Source organism: Aythya ferina (genome assembly GCF_964211825.1).
Source record: "Aythya ferina genome assembly, chromosome: 3".
Lineage (NCBI taxonomy): Eukaryota > Metazoa > Chordata > Aves > Anseriformes > Anatidae > Aythya > Aythya ferina.
Window position 1 is genome coordinate 85,713,619 of NC_140298.1, and position 24,449 is coordinate 85,738,067.

At 36.2% G+C, this 24,449-nt stretch overlaps 1 protein-coding gene across 1 annotated transcript in view; it reads right to left on the minus strand.

Moving 5' to 3' along the window:
* Nucleotides 1-24,449, minus strand: part of MEI4 (meiotic double-stranded break formation protein 4) — an 82,835-nt gene that overhangs the window by 15,278 nt on the left and 43,108 nt on the right. The gene's annotated exons all lie outside the window — the stretch shown is intronic.

Below are 24,449 nucleotides of genomic sequence, written 5' to 3' on the forward strand. Positions count from 1 at the left end.
AATGAATATATGCAAATCTCTTCCTTCCCACTTCCAACTTGAAATAAAAGATTTAGATTCCTCAACTAAGGAAACCACTTTGCAATTTACAAACTGAATCTCTAAGGACAGTTGCACCGAAAAACAAAATTTAAGAAATATGCATTTCTTAAACTTTTCCTACTTTGTAGAATAGCTGTCTCCCACTCATTGTATCTACTGCTGTCAAGCCTATCCTTAAGTGTTCACTTCTTTCTGAGCACTGTATCAGGAGTTTACTGAAAGATTTCACACTGAGAAATAGACACATACAAGTGGAAGCACTGTGGTACTTCTTCAGTTACGTCCCACTGTGATGGGACACTTGCAGTCTTACAGTACAAAGCATTTCTGTTGTTTGTTTTCTAAATCAAGAAAGATACAAGATAAAAATATAAATATTTAATAAAAATAAGATGAATAGCAGTTCAGCTTCTAAACATAGTGAACCAATTAAAAAGTTCTGAAACTAGAAATATCAACAACCTTGGAGTAAACCATGTGGTGAAATGACAGGGATCAATTATTAAAAATGAAAAGCAAAAAGTTGTGAAAAAAGAAGTAAAAACTGACTGACAGCAAAAAGCTGAACAGACAGTGATGGTGACTCACTAGCCCACTTTGAGAAGTGCACCCTAACCAGAAAATCACATCTACTGCTCAGTCTTAAATATTAGCTTCAAGCAGGCACACAATATAAGAACCAGAAACAACAGTGAGCTGGGATAAGAAATCAGTTATTTCAGGATTTACAGCCAGACAGTCCTTGTTTGTATATTATTTGTAGCTTTTCCTTAAGTCTGTGACATTCTATTTTGTGTGTGTATGTGGGACTGCAGAAGGCAGTAATTCTACACAGTCCATAAAATCAAAATAAATAAAAAAATTCTCCTTTGCTGTTACTTTGCTTACTTACAAATCAATTCTCAAAAGGTTTTTCTTTCTGTTGCTGTTTTCAGATCTTATGACAGTTTCTTTCCCCTTCCTAATTCGAAGTCTGTATTAATTCAGTGGCATTTCTACAGCACAACTGGCCTCGAAGGGAAGAGAGTGTAAAAAGAAACTAAATAAACAAATTCATATTTTTCAGAACAAATATATTGATTTACATCAAAGAACGACACAAAAACAGAGCAGTAAGTCTACTCCATTTTGTAAAATAACTACAAGTTCTTGGTGATCATGTATCTGAAACAATATTAAATAATGTAGTGTGATGTTTTTACATAGTCTTTAATTTTGTATCTAGAAGGAGCCACAAAGATTATATTGTTCGATCATAAAGGGTCTCAAAGAAAAAAAAAAAAAAACTTTTTTTTTTGTACTAGAAATTGCAGTTAATCATCTTTCAGAAAGGCACTTAGATTTCTATTAAAGATAAGCCATAGAAGTTGCTATTCTCCTTGTTATCTTTCATATATAACCTGAATTTTCCAAGTGTTAATATAGAGATAGAAAAGTATGCTGATGTGAAAACAAACCCATTAAAAGTAAACATGAAAACACTGATACAGTATTAAATAATCTCTGCACAGAAAACAGAAGAGGATGCAATGAATAGTACTGAAGGTAAGAAAAAAATGCAAGTGACTAACGAGAGAATCTAAACGGATCACAGAATATCAATAAATAGTAGATTAAAGAAAAATTAAGAAGTTTAAAGCATATCAGGAATAAGAATAAAGCCATAGAGAAACTAAGATACCCTACTAAAGGAAGGCATGAAAATTATAAGTAGCTATGCAGAAAAAGCAGAAAATAAACAAGTTTTTCCTCTGATGTTGGAGTGGAAGAAAAGGATATCATTTGATATTCTAGACAGAATTGAAAATAGAGGATATAAAACAGCATCTGCAACAGCCTAGTACTTTGCTAAGGGATGCTCTCAATGTTCTTTCCAGAGCACCTTTCCAGTATTTTTTTCCACAGCATCAGGATTCATGTTAAAGCATCAAATGTCTGTACATTAAGCCCTAGATCACTGTATGAAGGATCTAACTCGATAGGATAAAGCATTTTCTAATAAGGCAGTAGGGCCTTCTGCTAAGCAGATTTCCTTTGTACAATTACAAATGAACTATAACACAGTTCTGCCCCCTATGCTCACTCTGAATATTAAAAACACAACAACCAAAAAAAAAAAAAAAACCACAAAAAAAACCCCACGATGTTTCCTGTGCAAAAAATAACAAGTGCTATGTTGCTATCTTCAACACAAACAGAATATTTCATTGTTTGGACTGCAGATTAGGAGTATCAAATCAGACAGACCTTTCTTCTGCCTCAGAAAGATGCTGACACTAACAGATATTTTATTAAATCATAAAATCATAATTTACTTTTATATAGTTAATTAATTTTAAAAGAGCATGAAGAAGTAGAAGAGCAAAATTTATTATTATGGCTAATCATTTCAGGGATTATAATTAGTTCTAAAATAGTATTTGTAAGATGCCAATTTATTTTAAGTATCACAGTTCACTGCTTGTGTTTCTGGATACAACTGGCAGCTAATAAAACCAGCCTATGTTTTATTTATTAACTTAGCAGAAGTGCACTTACTAGATTTCACATTAATTGTTAGTATTCCACTACAGCAACAGAGCTTTGAAGGTTTTGTTAGAAATACGCCAGTTTCAACTGGTTGCCTGTATCTGAGTTTGTTCTCCAGATAAAATTCTTTTAAACTTAACAGTTCAGGTTTCTGCAAAACAGTTTGCTTATTTGTTTTGTCAATGGTAGAAACAGTTATAATGTGACAAATAATTGTTCACTGCTGCTCATTAATATACCACATGAGCAACTAAATCAATGTCTCAAATAATAAATAAATTCCAGAGACTGTACTGTCAATGTTCTATAACTACATTGATAGGCAGAAATTCTTCAAAATCTTGCAAATGTATCATGTGAAATAGCAACTCTGACTCTTCTTAAACTTCTAACTAAAGAAAAAAGTTCCTTAGAAGCAAGGTTTTTTCTTTTTTTCAGACTTTTATATATAGTATATATAAAGCTATTTTTTATGTATTTTTATATATATATATGTTTATATATATATTATATATATTTATATATAGTATTTAGAAAGCTATATATATCAAATATGTAATATACATAATTTATTTATGACTTCTTTGGAATTTGGAACTTAGCAAGGGCTCATATTTTACAAATAAGATACTGCTACCCAAATGACTACAGGCATCTTTGTGAGTGAAATTCCAGAAATCTGCCTCCTAAAGAGCCAAATGTAATAGAAATCAGTGTTTTGTGTACAGATTTCAATAAAACTTGCCATGTGTATATATACCACTACCTGCTCGAGCAGAAATTCATTGGGTGACACCACTTCTGAGCACATAAACCAGCCCCAGTCACTCACAGTGCATCCACACATGCATACCAATTATGATAAGGGAAGAAAAAAATGTTATTTTCTTTCCTCTCCTAGTACTACATTGCCTATTAGAAGAAGGAAGCATGCATTGATTTAAAAATGCATTTTAAAAGACAATATAACAAATGAGAAGTTGATCTTTTCTGTTGGGGGTACTGCATGTAAAATTAAAAGTTATGTCACATGCTGTATACTATTGTGCCCCAATTTCTCATACCTGCAAGCGTGACAGTTTCTGAGACTTTTCCTATAGTCTCTTAAAGGTTAACAGCAAGGGTATTTAAAATGCCCTGTTTTGGTTCCTCTGCCCTCACTTTTCAGGTAGGAGACTTAATTAGGAAGCACCTGAGGATGGTAAAAGATGTGCCATGCTGTTACAAATGGTCCTGCAGCTCTAAAGGGAGAATCCGCTACTAACAGGGCTGGCTGGCTGTGGCACTGTGCCACAGGACCTGAGGCTGATGTGGTGCCAAGGTCACAGGGAAAAGCAAGAGCCTAAAAGCTCAGCCTGGCATCAGAAAGAGCAAATGCACTTCAAATGTCTTCCTCATTCCAACACCATGAAGAAGAAGTAAGACTGAACTTCTGGAACAGTTTCTAATATCTTATTTTTTTGTACCTGGTAGTCACTCAAAATCTCACTCAATGTCTTTGAATATCTTACACTGTAATTTAAAACAAAAAAGAAAGAAAATATGGATGACATGAAAGTGATCACAATCACGAAATGGTTTACACAATTGTTTTCTTCTTAAACCTTATATTTGAATTTATTACTGCATATATATTATTGTCACCGTTGTAATCTTACAAGGATCATAACAGAAATGGCCAGCAAGATGTTTGCAAATGCAAATACAGTAGTTCAGTTTTGCTAAACATGGTACTCTGCACAGAGGGTGAGAGGGAGATAAACCTATTTTAGAGCATCTGGTAGGAGAGACAAGCAAGGTAAACATCACTGATACATGCAGTTAACATTATTTAAGAGTATTTTCATTAAAAAAAAAAAAAGAAAAAAAAAAGAAAAAAAAAGATGAAATTATGTTTTACATGAGGTCGTAATAAAAACTGCTAATACAAAATACCTACTGTCTGAAGTAGAAGGAACACTATAAACTCCCAGATAAAAGGAAACCCAATTATATATGTAAACAAGCTCTCAACTCTTGTTTTAAATTCTTATTCTATTATTTTCAAGGTAGCTACTCTCAGCAACTATGTTCATACCATCATATACATCCGAAGGATTTATCCAAGTGAAAAATTGAGTCCTCTAGTGATTCCTGCAGGCTCTAGATCTCGTCTTTAACTTCTGAGATACTGCAGCATTAGCAGCATACAGACTGCTAGCAGACCACAGCACAGCCAGGATTGGATCATTCACAACTGTCTTACCCAATCCGGAAATCTGGGGAATATTTTAAGCATAGCTAACACTTTTTTGAATTGAGTTTTAGTAAACAAATTGTTCCATCAACTGTATTTTTTCTCCAATAAGCATTTTTACAAATACATGTATATAATAAATAGCAAAAAAGATCAATACTTATTTAATACTATTGATCCAAGTTGATTCAACATAAAACTAATTGATTGGACAATTGGCAATTAGGCTTTGTTCATAATTTAGCTTTCTGTATAACTTCATGTATCGTACTGCACAGCATTATGTAGTTGTTATAGTATTCTAGCATATTCTATCAATCCTGTTCAGGGCTCTTTTTTTTTTTTTTTTTTTTTTAAGATTGTAACTGAATTCTAGGCAACAAAATTCAGAAAAAAAGACAAATTATAAGCTATTATTAAACTAGGAGAGGAATAAAAATTGTAACAATTAACAGAATCAATACAGACTTCAGATCAGATATATTAATAAAACTATCTTAAATTCATCTTCTGGAAAATTCATTCACTTGTACAGAAAGGAGATTGGATTAAATTACTCCCTCTGACCTCAGAATCCATGAATCAATAATATAATTTAACTTTCAAATGCATTTAAAATTGTTTACAAGGAAGTTAAGCTGTATGTTCTGAAATTGAAATGTATGCTAAAATACATTTTGAAGAACAGCTCTTATGATAAATAGAAATATTTTAAAATGAGCAATAAGCAGCAAAAACCTCTTGAATAATATTAATTTTGTCATTAGCATAAAACAACCCAGAACAGTACATATTATTTGAAACGCTATTCAAGCGAGCACAGCTGTAAGCTACTCATTATTCAGACACTTATACATACATATAGCACCACTGTTACTGAGCACAACTCTATAACATCTCAATCCAGTACTGTCTTCATTACATTTTTCTTCCTATTTCTGAGACCTCACTTAAAATCACTGTTTTCTCCATGTCTATAGATTAAAAATATTATACACAGGTGTTACAGTGAAAGCTGAATGTAAGCTGAGACATCAAAAGTAATCTGCCTGAGAAATACAGTATTCACTGGACTCCAAATATGACACAAAACAGTCAATTCTGTGCAAAAATCACCCATTTAAACCCCATGCCAGGACACATCTTACCTACAGCCTGAATTGCGGTGCTGCCCGAGAGTTTTAACCTCCTGCACTTTGAAAACCCAGTCATGGAACAGATTAGAACTCTTCTAAACTATCGGTCCAATTTTGTAAATTTTCTGCAAAACCTCTTTCCTGAGCTACAAGCATTAATTATTAAATCCTCATTATACCCCAATCCCCCCCAGACTATCATCCACACAATTAATCAGAGTAGTACTTCCATATTTTCCGGAACTGAGGAGCAGAACACATATGCAGTGGACTTTTCCCTTCTTCCCTCCCTCCAACAGATTTAGATTTTAACCATAATTATAAATGTTAACGTAATGAATAAATGAGGGCACAGAGTTCAGATTTATAACTGAAAGGATCCCCAGGTGACCAATTTCTAGTCCAATGCTTCCATTCTGAGACAGGTTCAAGTACACCTATGTACTTGAAGACCTTCAGTAAAGGAGCAGAAACTTCTGTGTTGGCTGTTCCTGCGCACTCTAGCCATCCATCCTAAGAGGCAGCTAACTGCTTACTCTGCTTCAAGTGCTTAAGCATTTTAACAACTAAAATGCTTATTATAACACATAATCTTAATGACCAAATACATTTCTTCTTGTCCACTTCAGGAGCCAAAAATTTGCTGTACATATTCCTTGTGCAGCAACTTTTCCCACTCTGAAAGACTATTACACATTACAGCTGCTCTTCCTCTCAGCCCTCTTTCTGCTAGATCGAATGAATCCAGCTCCTTCAACATTTTATGGATGTTCACATTTTGACAATGGTATCTAAATGTACATTAAACATGCCCTCAAAGAAACCCATGAAAATGTCAATACGCATAGAAAATCAAACACAAAAATGATCCATTCTACAATTTACTGCATTTTCAAATAGATCAAAAACTGCAAAACAAACAAAACCCAACAAAAATTGCCAAGAATCATTGTTTCAGTAAACAGAAATACGTTGTGACATCTAGATCAACCAGTTCTTTATATCGCAACTTACCTACTTAGATATTAGAGTAATTGTAATGAATGTTAGGCAACCTTACTCCCTCTCTCCCCCCCATATTAGTAAGTCTTCCGTGATTTAAGAAGTCACACTTTAAAGTTGACTAGTAGTGTTGTATGGCAAGTAGCCCAATAGTATTATATAAAGAAAAGACTTCTATAAGCAGTTTAATCTCCATGTGCATCTTCTAAAACCACTGAGGGAGCTAAAACCTTCTTCCTTTTCATTAGTCTTAAATCATGGAAAGGGAAGTCTCAGAAACCTTATACTGTACCTGAAAGTTAACTTCTGCTCTTTCTACAGTGGTATCCCTCAGTGAGAAAAATGGACAGACATAGTTTAGAAGGAGCAGTTGTCCACATGATAATTAATACATTTTAAGAATCTGTGACCATGGAAAACTAGCTTAAAAGCTTCTGGAACCACAAACTGGAATTAGCTCTCATGTTACGGACAATGGAAAGGTAAACTGCTGATTCATTAAATTTGGACACTAATCAGGGCATACCTTCCTCAAAGTACTTAACTCCAAATGATTCTTGAGCAACCGCTATGCAGAAATGAGCTAGCAGGATGTACTCCAAAGGTTGGTCAATGAACTCATTAGTGCAGTCATAAAACACTGAGGAAATTAAGGTCTATGATTCAGACTATGTTCTTTAATATTGCAAATTAATTATCTCATTTATTTTTTATGGTTTCTTAATGTACTACTAGCTACCTGCTTTTAATTAGGAATAGCAATTTTAAATCAATACAATGAAACTGTAAGCCTAATTTGACTCTTATGCCTATAGTTTTAATAACACGATCAGTTCCTGTATTTTATTTTATTTTTTGCAAAGGTACCTGCTTCTGTTCCTGATGATGCTGACTTAGAAGGCATACTATTCAGTATTTTTCCTATCCTTGTTACATGCATGGATATAAATGTGCAGCATTCGCTTTCTGCTTTGAATACAGATTTTTTTTAATGGCAATCACTGCTATAATTCCACACATAGCACGTATATAACTTTAACTTCATCACCACATTTAGAAAGAGGTGGTGCTTTTATCTTATTACAACAGAATCTTTGAAATACGGTATCTGTTAATGCCTAGTCTGCTAGCTGACTAGGATGTGATTTTACAATGCCTGGCATCATACAGAACTGAATGAATTCAAAGCACGGCTCCTACTGGCTCCTGTCAAAGCTGTGAGCTCTTACACCTTGTACATCAAAGTTGTACACATGCACCCACAGAAACAAAAATAAAACAAACGCATATAAAAATGGTCTGAGGTAGATATCTATAGAAAAAAGAATCAGCCCGAATGGTTAACATTTGCCAAAAGCGAAAACAAGGTCTTATGACAGGAAACACTGACATTTAACATTTACCAGGTCTACAGTGTGGATTAATTTTGTTGTGCAAAGTCATGTCTTTTTTCTGTTTAGTAAGAGTCAGAAGTATTCTCTCCATGTGTTATAACTAAAATTTATTCTGTTTTCAAGAGATGATACAATGCCTTTCAGTCATATAGCATTTACCTGACAGAAGAGCACTAGCTGCTTGAATTCTGCCATCCATTTTGAAAACACCAAATGGAATCACATGCCATTTATTTTTCAGAAAAAAAAAAAAAAAAAAAAAGATCTTGGTGAATATCTAGGTTTACTTTAGTCACACTCAATTTTGGTTATGATCAAGAGCTTGATGCCCAAGTGGAAACTGGTGCAGAGTGCCGTTCCTCAGCTGTCTGTATCGGGACCGGTGCTGTTTAACATCTTTGTTGGTGACATGGAAAGAGGGATTGAGTGGACCCACAACAACCTTGCAGATGACACCAAGCTGTGTGGTGTAGTTGATATACTGGAGGGAAGGGATGCCATACAGAGTGACTTGGACAGGGTAAAGAGGTGGGCCTACGCAAACAACATGTTCAACAAGGACAAAGGGCAAGGTCCTGCATCTAGGTTGGGGCTGTCCCAAACATAAATACAAGCTGGGTGACAAGAGGATAGAAGCAGCCCTGCAGAGGACTTGGGGGTAGTGGTAGATGAAAAGTTCAACATAAGCCATCAGTGTGTTCACAGGCCAGAAAGCCAACTGTATCCTGTATCCATCAAACTGCAGCAAGCAGGTCCTCCCATGGTCCTCACCTGTAGTACTGCATTCAGCTCTGGGGCTGGCAGCATAACGAGGACATAGACCTGTTAAAGCAGGTTCAGAGGAGGGCCACAAAAATGATCAGAGGGCTAGAGCACACTTCCTGTAAAGAAAGGTTGAAAATTTGGGTTATTTAGCCTAGAACTTGGCTAAATATCGTTTTGTGATGAGGTTTTACATAATGGCAGGATTAGACAACCTTGAGCTGAACACCTTCCCTTCCCGCACCACTTAGTCATTCTCCTCTGGCATGGAGGTATTAACAGATGTGCTCAATTGTGCTGCACCATGTGAGGTTAACGCTTCAAGGCCAGAGCTCAGGACAACGTGCCTGGAAAGGAGATGGCAGCTGTGAGTGTGAAGGACTTCTGAAAAGGAAATTGACTGCACAGACTTGCACTGGTATAAAGCAGGGTCCTGCATCGACTTTGGAGCGTTGGCTGGCTGTGAAGGAAGTGATTGCATGAGTGCTCTGGTACCAGAAGAGGCATCACTGACATTACTGACAGCAGTGATGACTAGTTGCTGATCTTTTCTAGGTACAGATGAATAACAAAATGCAAGAGTTTATGTCTGAGTCACTTTTTACAGTCACATTATGTAGTTCCTGCTCCCTTTAAAGGTATTTGATCAAAGAAACTTGATCAAAGAAACAAACAAGCATCAATTAACATGTGGATAGGACTTCAGGATATGTGATGAAAAAGATAGTTTAAAACATAACAGGTCTTTATTGGTGAAAAGCAAAAGGCAAGCAGGGGCCAGCTGCACTAATGTACCCCCTGCTTCCCACCTGTGGTAAATCCACAGTCATTCCCCCAATCCATCCCTGGCTGAACATCATCCTCCTCAGGCTGTGCCTTGATGGTCTGCCCCTTTTCTTTGCGGGTGCTTGTTCTTGGGCTGGACATCGGCCTCACACCTCATCCATGGTGGTCTGTACCAGCTTGGTTGGTGGGTGTCTGTCTGTGGCCTGGATGGTGTTCTCAGGCTGAACTCTGATGCTTTGCGCTAAGGCTGGTGGTGGCTATCTGTCCCAAATTGCCAGCATTTTGTTGATGTCAACCCACGCCCTGATGGTCCGCAAAAGCTTTGTCAGTGGGTCCAGATCCATTTCTGTGTCATCTACCTTTTGACGCTTACAGGAGGTTTGGCCATCGAGGTCATCCAGTTTTTGGGAGGATTTCCTCTTCCTCCCCAGCCGCAGCGTTTCATCCAGCCTCAAACACTTACAGGGGGGTTGGCCACTGAGTTCATCCAGTTCTTGAGACTTCCTCTTCCGTCCCAGACGGAACATTACATCCATCCTTCGGCTTTCGCAACGCATCGCTCAAAGGCTGGCAGTTCCTGCCTGATTCCTCTGCACCCTGGCTACTTCAAGTCGCCTTGAACTGCAGGGGCAAGAAGCTTGGCAAGATGTTGCCAGGCACGGGGCAGCCCTTTTTATAGGGTGGGGCCAGAGGTCACCACTGAGGTGACATCACAGTAGGTGGCAGCTGGCATCACGGGAGGCCCCTTTGTGGCAAAGGAGGCAGATACTGAGTACACCCAGCATCATTTGGCTCATCCTTACCACAGATCTAAGCAGCAGTCTTCTCCATTTCATCTCCAATTGATCTGTCTTACATGGCTCAACAAATGGTCTACCTTGCTGTGGGAGATGGTGCTGATTAGGAGAAACTTCTTAGAAAAAGTGGTTAGGCATTGGAAGGGGTTGTGCAGGGAGGTGGTGGAGTCACCATCCCTGGGGGTGTTTAAGGAAAGGTTGGACATGGTGCTTGGGGACATGGTTTAGTGGGTGACATTGGTGGTAGGGTGATGGTTGGATCTGATGATCTTGGAGGTCTTTTCTAACCTGAATGATTCAGATTCTAAGGAGTTCAGGGATCTCTGCTCATACATACACACTCTCTAGATGTGGAGCCAGAGAAATAGCCTACTGAATGTCTTATTCCTGAGAGCTGGAGTTGATGGGCTGAGGGGGTTGGAGTTAGTCAGCCTAGAGAAGAGAAGACTCTGGGAGACCTTATAGCAGCCTCCCAGTACCTAAAGGGGGCCCAGAGGAAAGCTGGAGAGGGGCTCTTTGTCAGGGGGTGTAGTGACAGGACATGGGGTAAAGGTTTTAAGCTAAGAGTAGGTTTAGATTAGATATTAGGAGGAAATTCTTCACAATGAGGGTGGTGAGGCACTAGAGCAGGTTGCTCAGAGAAGCTGTGGATACCTCATCCCTGGAGGTGTTCAAAGCCAGGTTGGATGGGGCTTTGGGTAACTGGATCAAGTAGGAGGTGTCCCTGCTCATGACAGGGGGCTTCAAATTAGATGATCTTTAAGGTCCGTTCCAACCCAAACCATTCTGTGATCCTATGATTCTAATTTTTTAATAATAAGGCAGAAAGAAAGTTCTGTAACGTGAACAGACGTAGCTTTGTCAAGCTTGTAATTTCAGCTGCAAGCTTGCAAATTGTTCTACAGCATGATGTAAACAAAAGCAAGACCCTTCCTACAATCAAATTCTAAATTATAAGTTTATTTATTTATTTTATCTAAACTAATTACATTAGTTTCTCAATTCCCTTGTTTAAAACAGAAAAACAAAGAAACAAACAAACAAAATTAAAAAAAAAACAAACAAAACAAAAAAAAACAAACAAAAACACAAACAAAAATAAAAAATAAATAAAACAGCATCAAGGCATGGAACATACTTGAATATATTTTACTCTAGCTGTTACCTAAGGTTTCTCTGAAAAATGTTTTGGCTATGGAAGAATATGGGTTAACTTAGTGGATAAAATGTCCTCCAGTACAGATCCCACACTGTTTTTACCTTCTCTAAGGTTTTCTGAAGGGAATTTGATGAAAAGGAGGAGTTTCAGAGCATGTCTCACTAGTCACCTTAAATTACCACAAATGAAGTAGGCTTCATTATGAATTATTACCTTCATATAATTGGTTGCTGACTTTGAGAGTGTTACTGAAGCATCTATAAACTTTCCTGGAGATTACTTCTTGACAGCTGGAAAAGTGACTTTTCTCTATATGACTGAACACTTCCCCTTGGAGCTCAACTGATTTGCAACTATGATCTCACCTACTGCTGGAAAACTTAACAAAAGCAAGAAGTGGGATCACCACCCTGGGTGTTAGGAGAGCAGATTTCAGCTCCTTCAGGAATGTATTTAGGAAAAATTCAATGTGATATGACTCAGGAGAAAAAAAAGAGACCTGGCAGAGTTAGTTGATTTTCAAGGATCAAGCTCAAAAATGGTCTACCCGTCAAAGTGAAATGGCATGGGGCCGAAATGAACAAATTGCTCCTGACAATATTCAAACATAAAAAGGAAGCATACATTAGGTGTAAGCAAGGCCAGGTGACTTTGGAGGAATACAAAGACACTGTCCAAACTTGAAGAGACAGAGTTAGGAAAGCAAAAGCCTATCTGGAGCTGAATCTGAGAAGGAACGTGAAGCGCAACAAGATAGATTTCTAGAGGTACATCATCAGCAAAAGTGAGACAAAGACAAAGACCTTTCCCAGGTCCTTTCCCAGGACCTGGGGACAAGGGATGAAGTGTCCTCTTCAGCTTGACCTTTACTGGTAAGATCAGCCTTCAGGAGCACCACATATCTGAGACCAGTCGGAAAGTCTGGACAAAGGAAGACTTAGCCTCAACGGAGGGCAATTAAGTTAAGGAACATTTCAAGAAACTGGACATATAAGACCATGGAATAAGACCATTTAAGAGTTAAGATTTCTGAGGGAGATCATCAATGTCATGTCAAGGCCACTATCTTTTGAAGGTCTTGACTACTGAGAGAGGTTCTTGAGGAACGAAGGAAAGCAAGTGACATTCCTGTCTTCAGGAAGGAGCACCCTCAGGGAACTACAAGGTCAATCTGCCCCACCTCAACCCTTGGGCAGGTGATAGAGCAAATAATCCCACAAAGAATTTCTGGGCATGATAGGGAAAATGGTGACAGACAGTATGACTTCAGTCTGCATAGATTTACAAAGGGGAAAGTCATGCTTAATGAACCTGATAGCCTTCTACAATGAGATGGTAAAGGTGATCAAACAATGGAACAGGTTGCCCAAAGAGGCTGTTGTAGTCTCCTTAGTTGGAGAAATTCAAAACTTGATTGGACACAGCCCTGAGCAACCTGCTCTAGCTGAGCCTGCTTTGAGCAGGCAGGCTGCACTAGATCACCTTCAGAGGTCCTTTCCATTCTTAGCTATTGTGTAATTCCATGAACAGTTGACGAACACACTTTATTTAAGCTAATTACTAGGACTGAACTGCAGTTCACATAATAGAATTGTGTAGGAAGGCCTCAAGCTGAGTAACTGAATATGTTAACCTAAACTAAACTCTGTTTATAATTTATTCCTATAGGCAGAACTACTACTCAGATTTTAATCTCTATGTGTAACCTCTCTCTCTCATTCATATACAATTCCCTGCAGTATCCTATATTAAATGTAATAGCTAGGCTTCGTAAAAGAGCTTTGAATAAATGATAAGGCTACATGAAAAAGAGTTCTTTAAAACAGCAACTTCAGCTAGAAGTTTGATATTCTGAAAACTCAGAGAAACTAAGAGTAACTTTTAATGAAAGAGCTAATTTTAAGAATGAAATGAAGCCAAAAGTATCTTGTTTCAAGATAAAACACCTAGAGGTTTAATTGTGCTTTGCCAGCTCAATTAAGGGATTGACAGACACGAGCAAATACGAAGTACACAAGCTAAGTCTTCAAAGGTTGCGCTGTAATCATGTAACGTAGGATGCCAACATTTACAAAAAAAAAAAGAACAAATATCAACAAACTATTTTTTCTTCTGTTTTTCTTCTATTTTTCCCATTTCCTTGCTCTACAAATTTGACTCAATTTATTTCTGCCTATGTGAATTGTTACTGGAGCCAAGTGAAAATAAACCATTCTGAATCAACAGGAAATTAAACTTGAGTAGATTCACGAATATTATTTACTAAATCTAATTTTAATTTTGTTAGTGCTACATGCATTTCAAACGTCTTTCAGCAGGAAAGAAATAATTCTAGAAGACATGCAATAGAGTGTACTGCTGTAAATTATTTTGAGAATGTGTACATGTGTGCATACACTCAGAGCTATGGTTCAGCTGAATAAATATATCTGGTTGCACATATTTTTTGGTTGCATTCTTGAACTTGGATGAAATATCTTAATCCTAAATCTAATCAAGCCACTTAAATTATTTGTTGCCTGAGCACACCTCTTCCTGCAATACCTCCAACGTTAGTGAAGCATTCTCTGCTGGAAAAATCCTGGACATCCAAACCTTGCTCTGTACCTTAACGCCAACCCAGCAACTCACATCACTGATACTCAGATCTAAACACTGCCCACTGCTGCTGCCTTTTTCCATCTCCATAAACCTAGCACAGCATCCCCTTTCTGTATCTCCCAAACTTTTATGAGTCCTAAAGACATTATTAAACTTGCTTCTCATTCTTGCACTCACCCAATCCCAGTCATACATTACACCCGCAGAATTAACTGTGTCTAATTAAAAATGAAACCCCAAATTCCTAAGCCCTTGGCTCAACAATGCAAGTCTAGCTCTGTGATCCCTTTGGTAACCATGTTCAGCTTTAGCTCATCGTATCCTATCTCCCTATATTAAATCCATGCCAGAAATCCTTTGAATCTAACAACCTGAATAGGTTTCAGACTGATGTCAGCAGCAACTCCTACTTCCCTCTCTGGGCATAGCATTAGCACTATTTTGCTGCCCTGCCAGATCAAGCCTTAAGCAGCCAGGTGAGTGCTGTCACCAAAGTCTAGACCAACTACAGAACCAGATTCAAACTACTGCGTGCTTCTCAGCCACGCAAACCATAATGCCACCCTTAGCTACAAAACCTAGACCAGAACTCCAAAACTGTATCCAACCCTTTCAGCCCATACATAAAACTATCCTAGTAATCATTTGTACATTACCCACTCAAAACCTAGCAGCGTGAGTTCTGCTTTTGGAGCCAACCTGGGGACTGCAGCTCCTTCTGGGTGTGGCATTCACTGCAGATCATCAGCATGAGCCGACCCAAATCCCCAGCATGGCCACAACTGTAGTCTGTGATAGCTGAGGACATGTTCAGCATGTTCGAACACCAGCTCCAGCCTGATTAAAACCTGGGCAGCAGAATGACCACAGCTTGGTAGGTCATGACATGACCTACATGCTGACAATCTTATTTTCCCATCCTAAATCTAAATCTGTTCTAAGTCTAAACCCACTTTTAAGCCCACTACAGCTACCCCTACCACCTAACAACCTAAACTAAGCCATATGGTTTCTGGAAAATCCAGAGATCAGACCAACCAAACTGATAAACAGATTGCAAAGCAAAACCATTGCTTATCAAAGAATATGTGAGGAACAGAAGCAGTTTTTCTATGCTTGATGGAGTATCACAGCAGAAGATATACCACTGTGCCTTATGCCTCATGCTTATAATATCTCACAGCTACACCAATAGTTTTTTAAAAGCACTTTAGCATTTTAGAAAGCACTGAACAGACATCAGCTAATTCTCTTGATATTGTGGTTTAAGTAGTGATGGTTATACATAAACACAATAGGTCAACAGGCACAGTTTCAAAGGTATTTTTAGAAAAAAATGAAATAAAATAAATCAGCAAGTTCCCAATGGGGCAGGCCAATGTTCTAAGTCATTATGGACATGACTGTCCCAGATGTTTAGAGAGACACAAGTAGGCATGAAGATAATAAATCCAAAGATATTAATGTGTCCTGTAAAATGAAAAGATCATTTTGAAAAATAGCTGAAGTAATGATTTCATTAGTAAGTCACTATCCTTCCATAGGTTCCACTTACAGTTTACTATATTTTACTAGGTTATTATTTAAAGACAGCTTAACCATCGGCTGTAATTACTTTTTTAAACAGATATCCATTATGTCAGTAACTTCCAGTTAGGGCTAGAATGCTTCCCATTTCTATTATATGGGGATACAGAATACTAAAGCAGCAAATAAACTGCAAGCCATTGACACAGGAACTACGCATTTATACTGTTTCCTGGAAAGCATTTAGTGAAACTGTGTTAAAAGTACCTCATAATGAAGACTTTAAACAAGTCTCTAAAATGAAATTGGAAAATAAATTTGTAAGGAAAAGTTACCTTGCCTATAAATTGAACTTTTAAGAGCACATATGGTGTATATGTTAATTCACATAGATAACTGCAATATCCAAAAGCATTAAGGAAGCTGTGCTTAATTCTCTGTAACATCATTCTGTTCTGCAGATCGTTGCCATTAAGCAGAAATGCCCCGTGAAGAAAGCAGGTTAACAGGAGCATACCTATTTGGAGACACAGATTAAGTAATAATTAAGTGGTCTTCCAGACTAGTGGGTGTACCATGTGTGCCCCAAGGATCAGATGAATTAAAGAACAAAAGGAATTCCAAGAGTTAAACTTTGATTTTTAAGCATGTTATTTTTACTTTTTGAACAGACTTTTTATAAAGCCTTGATTTTGTGAATAATTTTAAACACAAAGGTTTCTAGGAATATTACCTTTTTACTTGTTGAGGTATATTCTGATGTCTGAAATTAGGCATTTGTCCTTTTCCAGTACTTATGTTTCCATGAATGAGATGCATCACTAATATTAAGACTAGTAATTCTTTGGTCAACAGCTATACGGAGATCTCCTCGTGTAACAGATATTGCTTCTATTCCCAAGCACACATAACATTTTCTGATTATATCACCCTCAGTTTTGCAAACCACCTAAGAACAGTCAGAGCCCTACCATCTTTTAGCTCTGTAAGAACACTTCTCTATCCCTTTCTCCTTAGTGCTACCGTTTTATGATAGTATGAGAGGGAAGAACCATTTTTCATTTTCCAGCTCTGACATGCCACACTATCTTGTATGCATCTTAAAATCTAATCTTTAATAGGGAATGACATATGCAGCAAAAGTAGGCGTACACTTCAAAGATATATGGCCCTCTTCTGACATGTATTGAGTCTTGACTGATCTTTTCACTGATTTCTTTTAGGGGAGAGATTTATTATTTCACAAGTATGTGCCTCCAAACTAGGTACATATCTATGAGACAAAATGCAGACAAAATATAGATTATTCTATAAAACCATTAATTCATTTGTTACCAGTGGCATCAGCAGTCACATGGAATAAAAAAGTAATCCTATATTTACCTACAGCACTATTTTGCAGCACCTTTCACCAATAACAATCTGAAATGTTACAATTTGTGCTTACAAGATTAAGGAAAGAAATGCCATCTCAAAAAAGGATGAACGGACGTCCAGATGCAAGTTTAATTATTTTCATGAGGTCTACATACCATAAATCTCTTTTCTTTTACCTGTGTATCTGAAAGTCAACAGAAGAAACTGCAAAAAAAGCCAAACAGGCTGAAAAGTCATTTTAATTTTTTTTTTTTTCTAGTTGCATAATGTTCTCAGCTATTTTTTTCTAATTAACAATTAAAGCCAATTTAAGCCAGCAAATTATTATTTTTTTTTTTTCTAATTTAAAAATTTAATATTTGGGACAAGTAGCAAGGAATTTTTATATCCTGTGTTAAAGCTCTACTACAACAAATATAAATGTATGGCTGAAGAGATAAGACATTGCAGAATTCAGAAGACAAAGCACAATCCTTGGAAAGAGTTGCTTATTTGAAGAATTCTCTGCATCACATCAGACACACTTGCATTTGGAACAAAGCACTGTTGAGTACCATACCCACCCACAACATCCAGTGGGTATAGGATGGCTCCATGGACAAAGGCTTATGAAGACAAACCCTGGCATTAATAGGGCAGTTCTTAGAACTTCAAACCTTTCTGTTTGAATCTAACTGAACATTGTTTCAGGCAAATCCTATTTTCCCTGATGGACTGATCACCAGCAGAGCTAGTCCAATATTCATTCGCAAAGTCCCTTCTATGCAGACCTACCACAAAAAATGGCTGTCCAGCCACAGGAGCATTTCCACATGCTTCCATGCAATGCCATGTAGTCTGGCATTTCAGTGATATGACTGTTTGTTGTGCAGAGCTGAACTGCAACAAAAAAAATCTATGAAATGCTCATCATTTTACTACATCCTTTCTACTCCTTGCTCTTTTCCTGAAAAAAAAAAAAAAAAAAAAAAAAGCCTGTGTAGACTGTCAGTTTAAAAGCAGTTCCTACTTAGAGGCACATGCATCAGACAGATCATGGCTGAACAGAAGTTACAGGAAGCTCCAATACATGTATCCTTCACCCCAGTTCTTCATTAATCTCTTCCAATGTGGTCTGCACTTAAAGACTTCCAGGATCTGGGAACTAAGTTCACTTGTTAATTATCTTAACTAAAATGTATCATTTTATTATTGTCAAAGTCAGATACCTGATGCGGTTATTTATGTAAGTTCATCAGTGTCCAGACAGAAGTACACTTTGAACAATTATCTGTTACAACTGTTTTGAAGGATCAGCCCTTCCCTGGCATAACAGTTCTGGCACAGATGATCTAGAAAGAGATCTTCAGAGAGATCTGATGGGATTCTCCTCACTTAGCTTTAGATGTCTGTAACATAAATGTCTACCTTTGAGCTATTCAACTTAAGTTTCCTTCCTCATGGCCAGAAGAAGGAAGAGATCTATAGGGCAAAATCTTATGATTATGTACATCCAAAATACATGCTCCCAAATAAATGCCTCTTTCCCTCTCTTGGCTATACAGGGAAAATAAATGAAGCAACTCAGATGGAAACATCACAGAAACCTGGAGTGAAACAAATCCCATCATGTATCTCTCTAACTCATTGAGTCAAAGCTACACTGTCTCAATAAACCTGATTCTCAAGAATTTATGTAATATTCAGCAACGCCTTACACGCCTGTTTGTCTTAATAGTGGCAATTTTTTAGTTAACCTTAGTTATTTAGTTGACTTCTGTGAGAATGACAGCAGTCTTTACTAGACACATTTAAAGAATATAGAATGAATCCTACCCTGTATTCTGTGTCCAAGTCTAACCATACTATTACTTTCAGGGTAAAAGTTAGTGCCTACATTTGGATATGGATTTAAATTTAATGCTTATATACAGTATTAAGAATTACAAGTATCTTCATATTTCAATTTAAATGTCCTATTCAGTGTACATTTTTTGTGACAAACATTTTAAGGTTTTAAAAAAAGAATAATACTGTACAGGAAGGAATGCAATATGTATCGCTATGTACCAGCAATAGCAAGGGCTTTACAAAAACACAGTATGTCTCCCCTTTTTCTACATTTGAAGCTATTTTCTTTTGGTTTTGTTTTTTAATATTTATTATTATTTTTTGAAGTTCTTGGAATTAACACCTAGGGGGTTAGAAATGGCTACTGAACTAATATGTGTTTTCCATTTACGGTTCTCTGTCTTTGAAACAGTTATCATAAACATTTGAAACAGTTATCATATCTTACGATCTGCTATCATGGTGAGAAGCTCAACATTTGAAAAATAATCCATCTTCCACAGTATCATTCTGAAATCTCAGTATCTTAAAATTGTATCTGCTCTGCCAAAGGAATCCTATTGGATATCAAAAGATTTCTATTTCATGGATTCCTATTTCACAGGAGGATAAGGTTCAGTTGCTGCATTTTGATAAACCACATTTATGAAGCAGGGAAGGTACCTATTACAGATAAAAAAGAAAAGTACATATGCAACATCAATAAAAATTAAAGGAGTCAACTGAGTTTATATTAATATATTATGGCTGAGAAGTTAACCTCCTGGAGTCAGCAAAGTTCTGAAGTACAAGTTTTACTTTAAGTACATGATGAAGTACTTACATGAATTAAAGCAAACTAAGAATATGCTTGAGGGTTTACTACCATAAAAGTCATCTTAAATGGATGAAAAAACAGGATAATTACATGGCTTAACATGATCCCTAGTAACTTTTATTTTCTGTATTAACATATGGGAATATTGGTCAAAAATATTAAACAAAGGTTTATTATTCATGTATTTCAGTTAGTTTTTTCGTATTCCAAGATTAGCAGATTTAGCCAATTAGGGAACAATATAAAAACATGAAGCACAATTCCTATACTTTTCTGTCTTTATTCATTCAGTTGACTACTACAGTCAACCTATTTTTAAATTTTTAAAGCTAGGGTTATAGGTAGCTCTTTAAAATTGTGGGTCATAGACAGATAGATGTGTTCCAAGGGGATGCAGATACAGACTTCTTAATCAGTCAGAATTTTAAAGTCAAAAACTTTCAATATTTATCAAAGAATACATCCACAAACCTACGTAAGCTGAGCTGCACACACTTCCTACTGAAGAAATGATTTCATGTGAAGCTACGAAGCTACATATTCTGGAATGTCAACATTTTACAAATTAATTGTAACTCTGCTCAAGTTCTAGTGATGAAATTAAAATTAAAAACAAACAAACAAACAAACACTATCTAGAGGATTCGTTTAGTAAAGTTAAAAAGAATTTTGTTTTCAAACCAAGTCAATATTATAAAACACTTTCAACTTTCAGAAAATCATTATAATTGTACAATATCAAAGACAGAAATTTGCTTGGATGAAAAAGCCTTTTTTAAAAAATAAAACTCACAAACTGTTTAGGAGTTAATTGCAGGCTAACATATGCACATCCCCAAACAATTTCTTTACTTGTCCCATCTACCAAAAGAGAAAAAAAAAGTATTTGCACACCTTTAATCATAACTAAAACTGTAGGTCCTTAATTTGACTATCTGAAAAGGAAGACATGAAACACCTTTGTTACTAACAGTAGTTTCATTTAAGTAACAGAACAGGATTAGGATACTTGTCAGCTAATGTAATTGGATTATATAAAAATATTGCCCTTCTTTAAATTCTAATTTAAAAACTTAAATTTTGTTAATGCTGTCATTTGCAATATTTCTAACTGATACTGTATTGTTAGTTTTAATTACGAAACAAGAAAAAAACATTTTAATTCCTTTCATAATCACTTCTACCAAAGGTAATGCTCCTCAAAGTCACTATTTCCAGCAATAATTGTCACATACAGAATGTGTAAGGGTTTGTAAATGAACATAAAACATCTAGTAGAACTAAATACAAGAATGCATGAACTTAAAACAAACAACATTAACTTCTCAGCAAACCAAAACTTCAGTTACTTTCTCTACATGAACTGCAGCTTTTCAAGATCATATACTCCTATAAGGGGCCACCTATAGATATACATGCATAAAGCTCCTGCAGCTACACCTTCAGCCACCTTGAACCTTCCGCAGTCCCCAGAAAAGTGTGCTGGGGCTGAACATTTCCAGACTGCTTTGCTACTGTAAAACATTGGAGACTACCTAAGTGTCCTAAGTTCACTTACTTTCCTGATGCGTACTTAAAACCAATGTGTTTTAAAAGGAGACAAAAGAAAGCACCATAAATTTGGTAAGATTATATGAAAGTCCTGTTCCAGGCTAGGGTTTCTGTTTGGTTGACCAAGATGACTACCCTTCCAAGAAACACTGACAGTGCTGGATGAGGAAAATATAAATAAATAAATGCATTTATCAGAAGGCAATATGCCTTCACTACCGTCATGTGACACTGCAGCAAAAAGGGACGGGAAAAAGGTGTATCATGTGTCAGCAGCAGCAGGCAGACTGATAACAGTGGGAGGAAGTAGAAGCAGAGCAGGAAAGTCTTCTTGTGTGAATATGTTTCTAAATTCTTGAATGAAAGAGAACTAAATTATTTCTTGGGGTGAAGAAAAAGTGCTGTTTAAAAACAGGGTGAAAGGGAACCTCATTAAGTGTTTTGTCAGAAAATCTTCCACCCTTCCTTTTGCACTATAGTAATAATACATCTTATTTTAAAAGTGGGAGGTGTTTTGTGAAGGTTCTTCCCAGTACCAAATCTGAAATTCAGTACCACGTATTGATAACAGAAGAGATTTGCAGCAAGCCCAAATACAAGTTAATGAAAATGAGGCAGATAGAGAGCAATAGTTAGAAAAGCCTTAATCTGAAAAAGGACTTGGTCCTGAGGCTAAACAGGTCAACTAACAAATGCATTTTACTCAATTTCAGTCCACATAGATTAAATATGAAGAAACAGAATAAATGTACAAGATCAAAAACATCTTTGTTTTATTTTTTAGATGAAAGGTGTGTATATTCCTGCCCCCCTAGAAATTCTCCTGAGCTCTGAACCTGGGTCAGCTCTCTACATGAAGAATTTTCATATGAAGATTCTCTTGAGGAAGGGTAGGAAAGACAGTAAGGAAAGAGTTACATAGGAAAATAACTTATCAAGGAAGAAAAATGACATCTCTTAGACTTTGCACTGTGCTAATTCTACCAAAATTCCTGGCACAGGTTTTAAGCACTTTCACCATTTCTTCCTGCATAGGTTGGTTAAAGAAAAAAGAAAGGAAAACTGAAAAACTATTGTACACATCAACGAAGGGTATGAAGCCATCCATGAGAAACTGACATTTACTGACATTTAAAACATTTATTATGCTAGCTGCTGTATAGGAACTATTTAAGGATTAAATTATGATTTTTAAAATATTTATTTATGAATCCAATCTTCTGCCATCTTCCCATAAATAAACAATTTATACTGCACATAATAAAAGAACTGCCATAGGAAAATCCAAATCACACCTGCGCAGTTAAAGAGAATCTTTTATGATTAAAATCATAGGATACTAATTTAATTTAGTTTTCTCAAATTCAACTTATATAGTTTTACAATCTCCCTTTTTATGATTAAAATCAAAATATATTATTCCTTCCAACGATAAGCAAAGCCAAAGAGGAGTCAGACTTAACAAATTTTTAGAAATAAATTTTATGTACCAAATACAAAAGCTATATTTAAAACAATTATGGTACGGTAAGGATAAATATTACTAGAGTAACTAATTCAGCAAAGCCCAATGTTTGACGCAAGCTTTTCACAAATGTGGAACACAGAGGATAAGGTTTGCACCAAACAGCCTGGGTTCTGTACTGCTGTTGGTGAAAACTGTACTGAAAGGAGGGATGACTATTTCTATTAAACAGGTGAGATTTAATCATGTTAAAAATGAGAAACTTGTTTAAACTAAAACCAACAAAATCATTTTTAATTACACATTTCCCTATCTTTATGTTTATTTAAGACTGTTTGCTTTTGTCGGCTATCATTAACTCAGGTATGCTACTAGTGACTTAAAATAAAACACAGCTTACTGTCTAATTTTTTCAAAAGTGGTCTTTTTGAAGCCTTTTCAGAATATCGTTCAAACGTTATGAGTTAAGGTTAGAAATTACAAGTTCCCTCTCCATCAGTCAGAATTTACTCCCATATTGTTCCTTACGGGGGAAAAAAACAAAAAACAAACAAACAAACAAACAAACAAACAACAACAACAACAAAAATAAAACACCTGCTTGAGCAACAGCTAATTTTTTTATTTTTTTTTTTAAACTGGACCAGAGTTGATATATCTAGGATGAATATTTTCTTTATACCTCAGTAACTTTCTTTTCCACCTAATAAAAAGCTGAATGCTTTCTTTTTATTGACCCTTCTAGGACACTACATAATCAAGTTATTTGATTATGTACACAAACCATCACACAAATATATGCAAAATATATGAAAAACAATTGATGTCACATATGTCTTCTCCAAGTTTTAAAGGGACATTTAATTAGTCTCTCTTTCTTTTTCCCTATAAAGTTTACTGGAAAATAAAACTATGCTCATTCCACATACACAAGCTCTGCATACTTTCAAAATAAAAATTTTAGAAATTAGTTTTGCCAAATACATCATCTCCTCTCCATTGTGCTTTTCATCTCCTGCTCATTACAACAAACTGAAAAAAAGCACATTTTTAAGTGCTTGAAAACTTTTGTATCATACAAATTAATATTATAATGTGAAGCATGAAATCTAATTCTGAAGGAAAATACTACTCCTTTCTATCTCAGATACAACTGGAGATGGCCATAATTCTTTGTGGGTCCAGCTGGATACTGAAGTTGTATGCCCGTGCAGACCACAATTTACAGCTTTTGAGAAATAGTTTAACTAACTCCTCATACTAACGCAAGTATTTTCAAAATTACATAGCATGATCTTAAAACCTATACAGTCTATGTATTTATTATACATTCTGATAATTTTACTTTTGTCCAACTTTTATTTGACTTTGTCTCTTTTTTTTTTTTTTTTTTTTTTTTTTAAATCTGCTGGTGAAGTTAGATGCTAGCTTTTGCTGG